General features: G+C 48.3%; 1 protein-coding gene across 1 annotated transcript in view; it reads right to left on the bottom strand.

Annotated features, from left to right (window-relative positions):
* PCDH1 (protocadherin 1) overlaps window positions 1-14212 on the bottom strand; it is a 175048-nt gene that overhangs the window by 10843 nt on the left and 149993 nt on the right. The window lies entirely within an intron of this gene.

The raw sequence follows: 14212 nt of genomic DNA, 5'->3' as shown, positions 1-14212 counted from the left end.
CCCAAATCAGCTCTCCCAGCAAGGCATGCTCAGACGCATTCTGACACCAGAGCCCATGCGTGCCACATGCCCCAGCGGCAGAGCAAGCCACACCCGATCCTCCCATAGGCAAGGAACACCCCGTGCCATGCAGTACCCAGCACCCCAAAGAAAACTGGGGACCCCCAGAGTACTGGGGAAGGGGCATGTCCAGGAGGGATGCCATCAAGCAACAGGAGGGATGTCCATAAAGCAACAGCAACTGCAGCAAGCTCCTGCACCAGATCTCTGAGGGAGGGCAAGGAGGCATAAGCCTTGAGAAATGCTATTGTCTGAAGGCCACACGACAGTGTGTGGGCGCAGCTACACAGGGATGCGTGCTGGCATACATTCAATGAAAGACTCAGCCATTTGGGGGCAAACAACCCCCAACCGATGCTGACAGCTTCTATGCCAAATTCCACACCTCTCTTCCAAAGCATGGTTAAGCTAATGGGTCTTGAAAAGAAATTCTTATAACCAGTTAGCAGGGCTGAGACAGCATGTCTTGTTCTCAAAAAACAGCTGGAACACCTCTGCTAAAACTTAAGAAAAAAAGAAAAAGGAATCAACCTGAGGGAAACCCAGCATGGAAAATTTAAGCTTTAGTGTTGGAAATCTGCTGAAGTGATAAGCAATCGAAAATAAGTCTGTATAATACAAAATGTCAAGCAGCCTGAGGCTGTGCAGTCTATATAATGATCCTTATTGCAGGTTCCAAAAGCTGCTCTGAAGGTGCAGCCTGGTTGGGAGATGTATGCGTGTGCTTGGCATGCTCGGAGCGGGACGAATACAAGAATTGTTTCAGCCTTATGCCAACACTGTACAGCCCTTCCACTGCTCCTGAAAAGGGTGGTCCTCTCCCACCATTGCTCACCTGGTAGTTCCTTAATCCTTCTAGTGACCTATTCATATGAGCAAGAATTAATGCACGATATTTTAATTTTTTTTTCATTAATTTTCAGCAAGACCAGTTTTCTCACCTCACCTACAGGCTTGTGTCAGACGGGAACAAGCAGGTAGCCACATGCGCAGCCTAGGAGTGTGTTGCAAGGTGCTCCAGTTCACGTGCACGGGGGCTTCGGAATACTGGTCTGGTTTTATATGAGCACTCTCTGCGTTTGCTCCTTGGTGGCTGCCTTTCATTGTATGTTTGTATTAAAGCTCTTGTGTCAAGGAGAAAAGAACTGGCATACGCATGTCTGCCTTTGAACCAAACCATTGTTAAGCTCCATCAACAATTTAATAATCTTTCACTAGCAGGACAATGAATCGGGGGATATTATTCTTGCAGGGGGGCCGATAGCCACACAGCAAAGTGCTGTTCAAGGCCTTTGAAGTCACATAGGTGTTTAACTGACAAAAGAAACCACAACTTTATGAAAAGGGCTTGCCACAACAAGGGGATCTGGAAACAAAGAAAACCAAGACCACTCGGAGAGAAGCAGAGCAGGGGAGAAGGAAGAGCCCTTGGAAGAGAGTCAAGCCAAACCCCAAGGAAACTGGGAGAGGAAATGACAGTATGGATTTGCATGCACACGCTTTGTTTTCTTTCCACAGATCTTTCCTGGGCTGCTTAAGAGTAAAGTGAGCACATTCACTTGTCATTTCAGCTTTTTTACAGTCCGTTCTGACTGTAGAAACGTGCTGGTTGCCTGAACCATAATGCAGACACTGAGGAGGAAGAGGCCAGATCCTTGCCAGAATTTGCGGTGGATATTTGAAGGATCAGGGGACAGGCACTGAATCCAGGGCTGATGCTCTTGGGCTGCCCTCAGGAGGAAGCGTCTGTCTGCCAGTGGAGGATGCACACATAGACCACACATACCACACCCAGACGCAGAGAACGAAATGCAGGTGAAACCCAACATACAGCAGTTTTGTGAGCATTAGACCAGGGGTATGGTCATGAAAATTTGGAGAAATGATCTGACACCAAATGAGAGTGTCCAACTGCTGATTGCTTGAAGATCAAAGCAGCCCACGCAGGAGAGCCTGAACCTTTGAACTACCCAGCCCATTTCTCTGCAGTGAAGAGACATGACATAAACCCAGCTGAAAACGCACATTATTGACGCCTCAAACACCCACAGGCTCAGAGGTTGAAAATCTGCAGTGGAAGCTAAACGGGGAGAGATTTTGTGGCTGACGCATGGCAGAAGCAGCATATGCACTGGTCAAATCTTCCTGTGGCGCAGCCAAAAGACATGCCAAGAAATCAACCCAGGTGGTTAACATTTCTGAATTGAACCACTTGCCATCTTGCTGGCATGATTCCCCACTGAGGCATTGAAAGGATTTGCAGCGCTGATGGCCACGGCTGGGGAGAATTCACCTCCTCATGTTAAAATAGGAGGTATCAACGCCAATGCAGCTCGCTAAAGGTGCAGCTCTGGGCAAACGGGAGGACATCAGTGTGCTGATGCAAACGGGGAGGTTTAGGAATGTGGCAGACTGGTTATGGTTTATTTGGGAAGACCCAGGAAAAAAGCCCAGATCCTGATGAATACTGCTCTGCCCGACGTTTGTTATTAGGATGGCAGAAAGGCGCTCTTGTGGGAGAGCGGGAAAAAGAAGGAGAATCACTTCTGATAGGGAATATCAACCTCCAGCTACCCCTGGGTGCTGCAGTTTACAGGCTGCTGGAGGTTAGATGCAATAAAGTTTGCACCACTCGAGGGAGACCTGCCAGAGGCAGTCCTAAAGGCACAGAATGAATAAAACGTGCTTTAAAGAACAAGCAAGGATTAAACCCGCTGCCTAACGTCCTGGCAGGACAATGGGGATACATCATCGCCTTGCATTAGAGGCAGATTGGCAAAGGGGATTTGCCAGCTCTGTCACCCCCAAAGCACAGCACAAAGGAACAGCAGGGTGATCATGAGAAGATTTTGATTTCACGGTCCAACAGAGATGTATGGAAACTTCCAGAATCAGTCCAAGGGCATAATTTTTACAGATTATTTTTCAAAAGGGAGAAGACAGTAATAGCAGGTCTGCTCTTTATGCATAGTCCATAGCAATAGAAAATATGTGTGTAGCATTGAGTAAAGCGGCAGGGTACCTGTTTGAAAGAGCAGCCCGGAACTGGACAGGTAAAGAGCTCAAAGGGATCTGTGATTTGAGAGGTCTAGGATCAGCAATTGACCCTTCGAAGGAAGCCATTAATCATCATTAAGGAGGTTTATGTCCTGAGGGACCAAGAGGCAAAACAATGCAAGTATTGCGTCTTATGATGTGGGTTAGCAAAGAGAAAAAACAGGGCTTGGAGAACAAAAAATAAAATGTGTGTGGGCAGCAGGGTTTACCTGCAGCAGGGAACTGCCTGAACATGGGAAGGGTTTGGGATCTGGCTGCTGAGGGAAACTGATACGGTGAACAATAACATCGAAGCAGCACTGTTTTCAGGAAAGGCAAGGTATTTGCCTTCTCTCACTGATTTATCTGCATCTCTGTGGGTGCCCCTTCCTGCGTGGCTAATAAGCAGCAAGATGCTAGACATGGAATACACAATTTCTTTTGCTTTTATTCATTTTCTTTCTAGAGAATAAGTCTTGCTTTTGTCAAGATCCCTGTTGTCTGGGTAATTTCATCTAGAGATCCTCAAGGAACAGAGGTCTCCATATCCCTCAAAGTTTAATATCTTGGTTTTGGCTGGCATATTTTCAAGCAATAACTTATACAGCTGAATAAGAAAAAAAACCCATTACTTATGTCTAATTGGCATTATACTAATTACCAGCAAAATACATCAAGCAAATATCTCATCTACTCACTCTCTGTCATTTTACATTCCCTACTCCATCTTCTCTTTCCTCAGCAGCTATAAAACAACACAACACGCTGTTCTGGCACATCCCTGAACAAAGATCACATCCGAACCCTCTCCTCCTTTCTCTCGCTGCCTCCTTGTTTTTTCACTTCCAAGCAAGGTTGTTTTAAAACAGACACAGACATATAACTGATTGAGAACTGCTGGTTTTATGAACTTGTGCTCATGTACTCCAGCATCCTGCTCTTCTCTGCTGGATCCCTTCCCCAGCCTCTCCCAGTGTTTCTTGTACAGAGGGTTTACGGACATCCATGTAAGAAAGTTTTACCTTTTATATCTGAGTAAGTATATGAACACAGATTAAAACAGAGGCACACCTCCTCTCACATCGGGGCCATCTGAGCTGGTTTATTCCTGACTCACAGCATTTTTGCCGGTTTACCCTAAATGATTTAAAAAGTGAAATAAGTTAAACCTGATAACGCCAGTCTTACGCTGGAGTAAGGGTCCTGAGTGTAAATCTAAGCTTCTCCAAGACCCACCACGAGCACTGTCCTCATCATCCGGCTCATTCTGAGGAGAGCCTGCTTTCGCCTGGTTCAGAGCAGCTCTCTGCCAGACAAGAGCCCTGGCACAGTTTGGGGGTGAGCACTGTGGAGGAATCCTTCCCAATGGACAGGATGGATGAAGCAACACTGACTGAGTTTAGCCTAGTAGACATAAGCTGTGCTGGGGCAGTTGGCCTCAAAGCCCAAAACCGAGATCTGGCTCTTTGTTTTTAGTGATACGACAGTGGAAGGAGCACCCATGTAGGACTCCGTATCCACCAGACCCTGGGCAGTCCTGTTCTTTCATCAGTGAGGTGCAGCCTTCCTTTCCCATGAGGAGCGAGGCTGAAGCCCACTGCAGAGATTATCTGGGAAGCCTTGTACCCGATGCAAAGGCACAGCCCCTTCTCCATCCCGCTGTGGTCTCCAGCAACAACAAACATGGACAACTTGTCACTGCATGCCTGAGACCTGTCCTCATGTGCCTGTCGGGGAAAATGGAGCCCGCCAGCCACGAAGCACATAAGCTTCCCCCATTTCTGCCTGTTGAAAGCTTCTTGTCCTGCTCAGACTGGATAGAAGGCTGAGGTGTTGGAAAGGGAGCCCAGGTCCAACCACACTGCCCAGGGAAGAAGGAGCTGGCCATCATGTGGCTTCTCTACACCGCTGTTGTTTCGGCACTGGCCCTGAGCAGACTGCGTGGTTGCATCAGCTCACATGAAATGAGCCCTGGTTCCTGCAGGGGAACCTCAGCTCTCTGAAAGGAAAGGCAAACGCAGGGGCTGATACGGTTAGATAACCTCTGAGTCAAAGCAGCCTATCCTTGGTATCTCTCGCCAGATGCCATGACTAATGTTAGATTTATGGAGTGTCCTCTCTGCAAGTAAAGCAAAGAGCTAGCGTTACAACCACTTAATCGAGATGACTTCAAATCAGAATGGATGAGAGCTTGTGGGAAGGAGACAGGAAGAGAGATTCATTGATAGTGAGAGCACAAAGCATAAAATCCCGGGGAAAAGCGAACAACTGAGACTGACATTTGACCTGTCTCAATAGCAAAGCTCACATTGATTTCACTGGGGACAGGAATGAATCCCTTATCCTCTATCTCATGCCTACGAGAGGGATTTTCCACCTGAGGGATCTACACCTGACCGATCCTTCAAACTCAGGCACATGCTATTTTTATGAGAAAGAAAATGCAGTGTGAAGTCCTCAAGGAGCTCAAACAGGAGACTTCATAAGCCTCTCTAGCATGAAGTTTAAATCCCACACTAATGCAGGTCCCTTTACATGGGAAGAGGTACATCCAAGCAGGAAGGTTTATAGAGACATTCAGGAGCATTCAGAGGCAAATACAGGGGAAATAACTGAGTTAGATCACACAGGAGCTATAAATGGCATGTCAAATTACTTCAACAGGAGCTTTCTAAGGAAGCAGGTCTTTGAAAACAAAAAATAGTCTCTGACTGTTGAGGGATTCTAGCTGTCTATTGCTTTTACACTTGGTCGCTTTTTCTGGTTTAGACGTATTCTAAACCTGAACGCAGACCTCATCTGGCTGCTCACTGCCCCTCTGCAAAATCCGTGCTTTCTGCAAGTTCAGCCCTTTTGGAGCCACAGAGTAGTCAGGTTAGGAAAATTGCTCTGGCTGAAGAGTAATATGGCAAAAAAAAGTGATCCAACAAAACTTCAGCCTAATCAGCTCCCCGATCCAGTTCGCCATGCAGCCAGACAAAAAGAGCTGTGTTGGCACAACAGACCACATGGCGCAGGGACAGGGATCAGCAAACCAAGACAGGGGAGCTGCCTATTTTGGCACTCTTGCTAACAAAACACACGGGGTGCTGGCTGTGGTTAACAGGTTCATCAGCAGAAATGCTCATAACTCAGCTGCTGGCTCTCCCCCATGGATATCACATGGACCATCTGCAATTGCTCCAGAGCACCTGTCCAAAGGCAGGACACCGGGTCTCAAGCCCTGTTCAAATGCGTATTTTAAAATGTTATAGAAAACACAAAAGAAGAGTCTGAAGGAGCTTCATCCAACCCCTCATTCTGAGGAAATGTCCTCTCTGGAGAGCAACATGGTACAAATGAAGAAGGGACCCACTCTTCTGTTCCTGTTGCAGATCTAATTCTGAAAGCTTCTTCCCGTAAAACAGTTTAGCGAACTTGAGTTGAATAGTTTGAGGATGACATAAACTCCTCTTTGGAAAATGGACCTCATACCAAAGAAGAGGTGTTTAGATTTGGTCCAGATAAGACTAGCTGTGCATGGGCATTTGCATGGGCATTTGCAACCATTGCCAGGCAAAAGCAAAAAACCTAAGTCCTGTGCGGTCTGAGTGGCAGTAACCTATATCTTACCTTGCAGCCACCTTGTGAAGGTGAAGTGTTCCCTGTTTTAATGTCACTAGGGCTGCCGGAGTGCATGTTCTGCCAGGTGAGAGCTATGACCCAACCCCAGGCCTGCTGAGATGAAATGGTGGTGGAAAATGTTCCTGCCCTGGACTGGAGGAGGTACATGACATTGCTTGGTCTCCCTGGTCTGGGAGACTGGGAAATCCTCCTTTCCCTGGGACAGTAGAAGTTGTCTTCCCTGCATAAGCTCATTTATAGTTCTTAGATAAAAATTATATGCTCCCACCTGCTTGCAGTTGGTTCCTCTAAGAAAAGTCTCAAAGTTTGCCATGGAGCTGATCAAGCCTAGTGAATAGGGAAAAGTGGTTCCAAAAAGCAAGGTGAGTTTTGGGCTAGCTCTCAGCATATTCTCCAAACCTGTGATGTCTGCAGTATTGCCCAGTAAATCAGCAAATTCAGAGCAGGGTCACCTCCCTGAGATGTGCACTCACGATAGCGCAGGGAGAGGATCATGTTGGGTAGGGCTTCCAAATGGAAGAAAGAATAAAGATTAAGAAAAATGACAGGATTTTCTCCATCCAGTAGGTTCAGAGCAGGAAGAATGTGAAGGACATAAAAGAAGGGAGATGACATTCACTAATTTCCATCATCTTGCCACAGACAGCAAGAGGGAATGGAAGATGTCACAGCCCAGCCCAGGATCGCAAGGAATAGCAGAAAACTCAAAAAATCCAGTCCCGAATGCAGGAGGCACACATACAGCCACAGGGACCTATATATTCTACAAGAGAAGGCACCTTCCTACTGAAATATGAAGCTTTTTGTCTCTTGGGCATTGACTCAGAACAACTATCCTGCCTAGATTTTTCATAATCACATAATGCAACCACAGTTGAGGGACAGAAAGGGTGAAAAAAGTCATCAGAACCCAACACAGAAATTTGGTTACTTCAAATAACTCCTCTAGAGAGGAGTCCAGGATCTGCCAAGGATCTTTGGAGAACTTGAGGACAATCATACATGTGCGCTGCCACATAATCCCGTGAAACAAGAAAGACGCTGTCAAACAAACTGTTAAAGCTATTTTGGACAACCTCTGAAGCAAGTAGCATCCTTCTTAGGTCTTGAGAGGATTAAAGGCATTCTCTGTAGCTAATAGCAATGTACTTGTTACTCAGTCTGGGGAAGAAAAAACAGCTGTACCCTGTTTACCCTGGGATCCTCGGTACAATTAAGGAAGGCGACCTGGTTGACGGTGGCATGCCACAACTGCTCTGACCTGAACAGCTCTTTCGTAAGAGAGAGTTTACCCAGACACAGGTGCTGGAAAATATGGAAAAGAAGAAATAGGGTGAGAACAAGTTTGAAATTAGAGCTCAGACAAATGGCATATTGAAACCAAGATGGTGTAATCCATGCCCATTTGCAAGCTGTCGGATGTTGTCTCTCATGATAAGAATCCTTTCCCACATCTCTCTTCAGTAGCGATTAGGAAAATTGGGAGCTGACTTTGGGGATGAACCAGCATTAAGTGAAGAAAGTAAAGAATCTCACGATTTCTTAAGAAGAAATGCAGATGCCTGTAGAGCTGAAGATCACTGAGAAACCCAGACATAATTTGTAGAAGTAGACAAGATGGAGAAGATGGTCACAGAGAGTATGAATACCCTAAACAAGAGCAGGACTTGGAAACGACTGGCAATGACAAAACATCTACAATAAGTAATTCCAGTCCCAATGTCAATGGTCAGTGTTAAAAAGGAAAGGGCTGCAGATCAGTTAAAAAAAATCCCACAATGTCTCAGCTAGAGAGGAGCCCAAGCACCAGTCAGACCCAAGCCAACGGTCCTCAGCTGGTCAGATGTGTGACCTGCTGGTTCTCAGTCAGCAAAGGGGAGACTGGTGCAGAATGCCAGCCAGAGACCATCTTTCTTTATTCCACAGACAGCAGCATTTATCCTATCCTACGCCATACCCTCAGTTTTCTCCTACAAGGCGTGAGGTCTTTCAGTAACAGGAGAGGTCTGTGTGCCAGACATCCTATCTGGGCCTACTGGAGTTTGACTGGGAACTGAGAACGGCACAGAGCTAGCTCGAATCCTACATCCCAGACCGGAGCCCAGTCAAAAGCATTCCTCAGCGCTCTGCAACAAAGCAAAAATGCTGCAGGGTACATTTGAAAAAAAATCCGCAGACTGAATATGTGCCTGGAACGCTTTCTGCAAGACAAAAGGGACATTTAAAGATAATGCAAAAAAAGAAGAATAGGTTTTAAGATCTAGAGACTTCACTCTGCCAGAGGAGGAGACAGAAAGTAATTTTTTTTGTCCCATCTGCTGGCTGGAAGGAACTGAACAGTGAGAATCTTAAAAAGAAGCTCATGACCAGACTGACACTAAGCAGAAGACAAGAGGTAGTGGCTGCCCAGTGCTGCAAATCCATCTCATCACCATGAGCAGGGAGAAGGGACCGCTGGCCTGGGAGTCCTCTTCTGAGCCACCCGCCTTCTCAAGGTGCTGTGATATTGCAGGGTGCACGCACAGCCCAGCACTAGCCAGAAGCAGCTCTGTTTGCATGCGATGGACACACATCCCTGTCCTGAGACTATGAAGACAAACACTAGCAGTCACATTATCTCTGTGCCTGGTGCTGCTATGGATGCCACTGAGTGCTGCTGGAGAGCCGCAGGCTATCATCTGGACACATCCACACCACTAAAAGGTTGTTGGCAAACTGGCGATCATGCAGAGAAAAAACGATATGAAGGAATGGAAGACTTGAACTATAATCAGAAGTGTAGAAAAGGGGAGCAGGAGGAAAAAATCTCCCCAGGCTGCCTTTGCAAGGGTTGCCAAAAAGCAGCATATACATCCAAGATGTGCCAGATGTTGCTGCTGCCCAGGAATGGGGCTGCAGGTCTGTGGTGGCGTCGTGAGCAGATGGCAATGGCTGGGAGGAGGAGCCCAAAGAAAGGTGGGAGGAAAGGAAGAGAGACTCAGCTGCCAAAATGTCTTGCCTTGGCTCTGCTCACAGTAAGGGACTTGACTCAGTTTTTGAGTGTATCAAAGAGAACTTTGAATGTTGACTTGCTTGCATGTGGTCTACAAGTACGCATGAAGTGAGGTGTCTTCTAATATTGTAAGATTCAATGGAAAGAAATGGGAGCTAGAGCAGCTCAAGCAGAATTTGCATGTAGGCTTGTGAAACTGGGGCCAGAGAGGATCTACCACTGGAAGGGCTCACCAGAGATCTCGCACACTTGCCACCATTTGCAATCTGCTATCAAGATGGGATCTTTCCAAAGGAGTGCTCCCACCCAGCCACGGTGAGATGCAGAAATCACAGGGTGAAATTTTATGGCCTGTGTCACACAGGGATTAGAGAAGCTGCTCCTTCTGGCTTTACAATGCATCAATCTACCAATCTTTCTCGAAACAAAGAAAAATCTGGACTGAAAGGATTTTATTAAGTCAGCAGTCAAACCCTGGAAATGGTATCTCAATTCATTTGGTCAAGCTGTGCTGAGGTGTACAGAGGAGGTAGAAGACCATGGAAAAAAGGCTGGTTTTGTCAGAAAAGCCTATGGCTATGAACCAAGCAAGAGGGTTTTACATCTAGCTCTGCCACAAAGTCCCAAAGCCATGCTGCTCGCGCTTCGTACGTCAGCAGCTGCCTGGAGGTGGCTGATGCAGCCTCGGCTTTGCTGTCCAAGAGCAGCTGGAGACCTGCCTCGTGGCTCAGGAGCACTGGAATCCTACAGCGGCTCTTACCTTCTGAAAAGAGCAGACCGAGGAGCTGCCAGCTCATCCAGGGGGTCACCCAAAGCTAGCAGACATCTCAGAAATGCAGATTATAATTTTCTATTTCATTCCCCACCTATGGTGGAATTTCTTCCCTGGAAAGGGAGCTGTGAGGATAAGCTCATTAACATCTGTGAAGTACAGATACTACAGCACTAAGTGCATTGCAAAAGCTCATGAGATGATTGTTAATTACATATTCAGTGCGGGGTTGTAATGGCATGCATTAAAAATGGCATGGGGTCCCCACTTTAAATAATGGGGATAAAACAGATTAAACATTTGTCCCTGTTCTGTGGGCTGAAGAACGCAATTCAGAAATACTTCATCCAATATGTTGTCGTGTCAGGCACCTTTGTACCACACAGGGACAGAGTGAAACAGCCTTCATGTAACGTTCCCTAACCTGCACATATTTGGTCCTGTAATCTTGCTAAATTCTCTCCATCATCAACGGAGAGAGACTGGCACTTTCATAACCCAAGCTCTGCCTGCATTATGGCAGGGCAGATCCTCTGCAGAGCAGAATCGCTCCCAGGCTCCTTCCAACTAAAGCAAATCTGTGATACAGGGGGAGCAGATGTCTTTAGTGAAAGCAACGGGTGGCCAAGTGGGAGACTAAGCTCAGTTCCCAGCTCAGTGTACCCCACAGAAGTGGATAACAGCATGGCAAAATGTTGGGGAGGAAACAGTGGGCAGCTAGGTAAAATACCAGGAATGACAAATGCCTGGGATGACTGAGGAGCTGGAACATCAGTGCCAAGATACTGGCGAAGTCTTCATCAGAAACATCGTAATTCCTCCTGAAAAGGACCTGGCTCAGCCCCTGCAATACAGCATTTTACTGCAGCCTGCACAGTAAAAGGTGTCCAAAAAAGGAGGACACTGATATGTGTGTTAATCAAGTGAAGAACCATCCACAAAGAAAAGGCATGGATCTGTCTTCCAGTTGAAAAACTATAAATAGCCTTGCATACTTGCTTATCAGATTGGTTCGGCTGCAGGGATAATCTCCTGGAGAAAGCAATGGAAGCCCTGTTATGTTGGATATTTATAACTAGATGAAAGCCTAGAAAATGCACAGTCGCGTCAGTCTTGTGCTCGTGCCGCGAGATAGGGTGTGTGGGATCCAATTAGTCTCTTCAGTTTAATATAAGGTCAAGATGGCTTAGTCTTCCCAGCTTCACAAAAAACCAAAATCTGGTCTCTTTGAGGGGCTGGTGCTGCTTAAGCAGCTACAGAAGCCAAGACAAGGGCATGATGAGACAGTCCCCCAAAACGTCATGATGGTCCCACATCACTGGAGACTCTGCAGGAAGCAAGACATGACCCTTCTCTGGACAAACAAAACAGAGGGGTCTTGTTTGCACCACAGAGAGGTCTGATGTGCCACGTCTCGGGCAGGCAGACCATGGGAAATGCAACTCTGATGAACTGATCTAACGTGACCAGTAACTCGTCATCTCCAAATCACCTGGCCCAGTGCCAGGTTCCCCTAATAGTCTGCTTAACAGATCATGACCCTGACCCCAACCCCTCAAGTTCATTGAACTGCCTTTGCCAGATTATCTGCAGAGCACCAGGACCGACTAGAGTGGTGGAATGCCGGTGGATTCCCCAGAGCCTTGGCCTGCCATGGCCTCTTCACTGAACTGGGTTTATCCAGCTCAGGACAGGTGCTGGACGCACCGGAGCCTGATTCCCAAGCGCTGCCACATGAAGGGAGTCAAGCCAGGACAGGCTGGGGGTCGGCGAGCGGAACAGGGTTACGGTTATCCCCTGGGAGCCTCTGCACATGTCTGTATCACAACTGGATTTGTTCGTGGATAGGTGTGTGGCGATTTCTGTCCTCCTGGACTGTGAACATACACAGGGTCTCTTGTGCAAAGGGAGGGAGCTGCCTAATTTATAGGAGAAGTTGGGTTTTGTGATGCTGTGGGCAGGGAGCCATGCCCAGGTACTCGGTCTCCGTGAGATCCACTGCTCCGGGCAGTGTTCCCTAGCCTTCCTTGGGTCTGCTCATCCCCATCAGGCAGACAACGAACATCCCAGGGACTACAGGCAGCCCTCTTCTGCCCTCCATCTCCTGCTCCTCCAGGTCCCCCTCTCTCTCTCCTCTTTCTAGTTTTAGTCCTGCTCCTCCCTCATCGTCTCTGGGTTGCCTGTCACCTCCAGGGGCTCAAACTTTCCTCTTCCAGCCCCACTGCCACACTATATCCTTCAGCACAGCCATGTGGCATGTCCTTGCCCACATGCCCTTCAAGCCTCTATTGCAGGCATCTGGCTGGTACTCGAGGGCACTTGGGAAGTCCAGTACTGTCATCCTGCGCCAGGACTCCAGGAACCTCTCCACACTGCTCTTTCCAGTTGACTGGCTGGTACTTTGGGGAAGAAAGTGATCTGCATGACACTCCTAGACAGGAGGGTGCCTTATATTGCAAGAGCAACAAATGGCTTCAGGAACCCTGCCCAACCCTACCACCATGCCTTGCTTCAATGGTCATAGCGTAGCGAACTCCAGCGTTACTCCAGGAACTAACCTGGGAAGAAGGGAGAGATGTTCAACTAGTCCTTCAAGACCACAAATTACCCTGGCCCCATGTGTTCCTTAATAGGGGGACCCAGCAGGTTTGCAGCTCCCTAGACCAGCTGAACACACTCTTAGCCCTTTTCACACCACATACAGACCTGTCCCAAAATCAAGGTTGCTCCCAGAAGTAGGAGGACACTTCAGGAGAACCCTTTCACCTCCTCTTTTTCCCTCCCAGAGGTTTCTTTGAACTTGACAGCTCCACTAGGACCTCCCCTCAGAACAAGAGCACAGAAGGCAGCAGGTACAGGAAAGAAGATGTTACGTGCACAGCCAGAGCCAAGTCCGAGGAAGCAACTTAAGCTGGCCAGAGAAGATAGCTTGGGGAGTGGGCTGGTTGAGGGTAGTCAGGCAGGCAGCACAGAGGCAGCACAAGGAGCAGAACTGGGGTTGAAGCTGCGCCAGGGTGGGGGAAAGCCAGCTCTCCCACGGTGAGATGGAAGACACCTCTGGTGGGGTTCTCAGGTAAAGGTGGACCCAAGCAGGAGGTGACCTGAAGGGCCCAATGAAGGCAGGACACGTCGCTCTCGGGTTTGCCACCACCACAATCTCTGTTCCTCCACTCCACATATCTCCTCATCCCAGTCTGTGCCACTAAACCTGCTCTCCCCCTCTGCTCCCCAAGAAACTTCCATGGCTCCGACACCCACCATAGCATGGAGAGCTGCATCATGCCCCGACCACCCCTATACCCCTGCCCTGCCATGGGGACAGGCACCCATGGGACCACCTGACTGCGGCACGCAAGCTCACCATTGACTGGGCTACAACCCCCTCCGTATGCCGCCTGTGCTGCCATCTCGGAACATCCTGTTGGGCCCCCTGTCTACATCATGCCAAACCCATCTGCCTCCTGCCAAACCTGTCTGCTTCCTCAGCTCCTCCCACTCCCACATCTCCTGGTCTCCCCCAGACCTCCTCCCCCTCATCCACCTCTCCCCTCCCCACCATCTCCTTGCTGCTCTCTTGCTTTGAGCCTCACTTCTTCTCCAGCCTCCCAGCCCCACCAGACTTGAGCTTGGCAAGCCTGTCCCAACTGAGCTCCTCGCCCCATCTCACCCGCACCAGGGGAGGTGCAGCGTTGAGGATGAAGAGCTTTGGGCACAGGGTCCCCAGGGAG

Source organism: Pygoscelis adeliae, unplaced genomic scaffold, assembly GCF_000699105.1.
Source record: "Pygoscelis adeliae isolate BGI_AS28 unplaced genomic scaffold, ASM69910v1 Scaffold248, whole genome shotgun sequence".
NCBI lineage: Eukaryota > Metazoa > Chordata > Aves > Sphenisciformes > Spheniscidae > Pygoscelis > Pygoscelis adeliae.
Note: the sequence above shows the minus strand (reverse complement) of the source record. Positions and strands in the feature narration are given on the sequence as shown.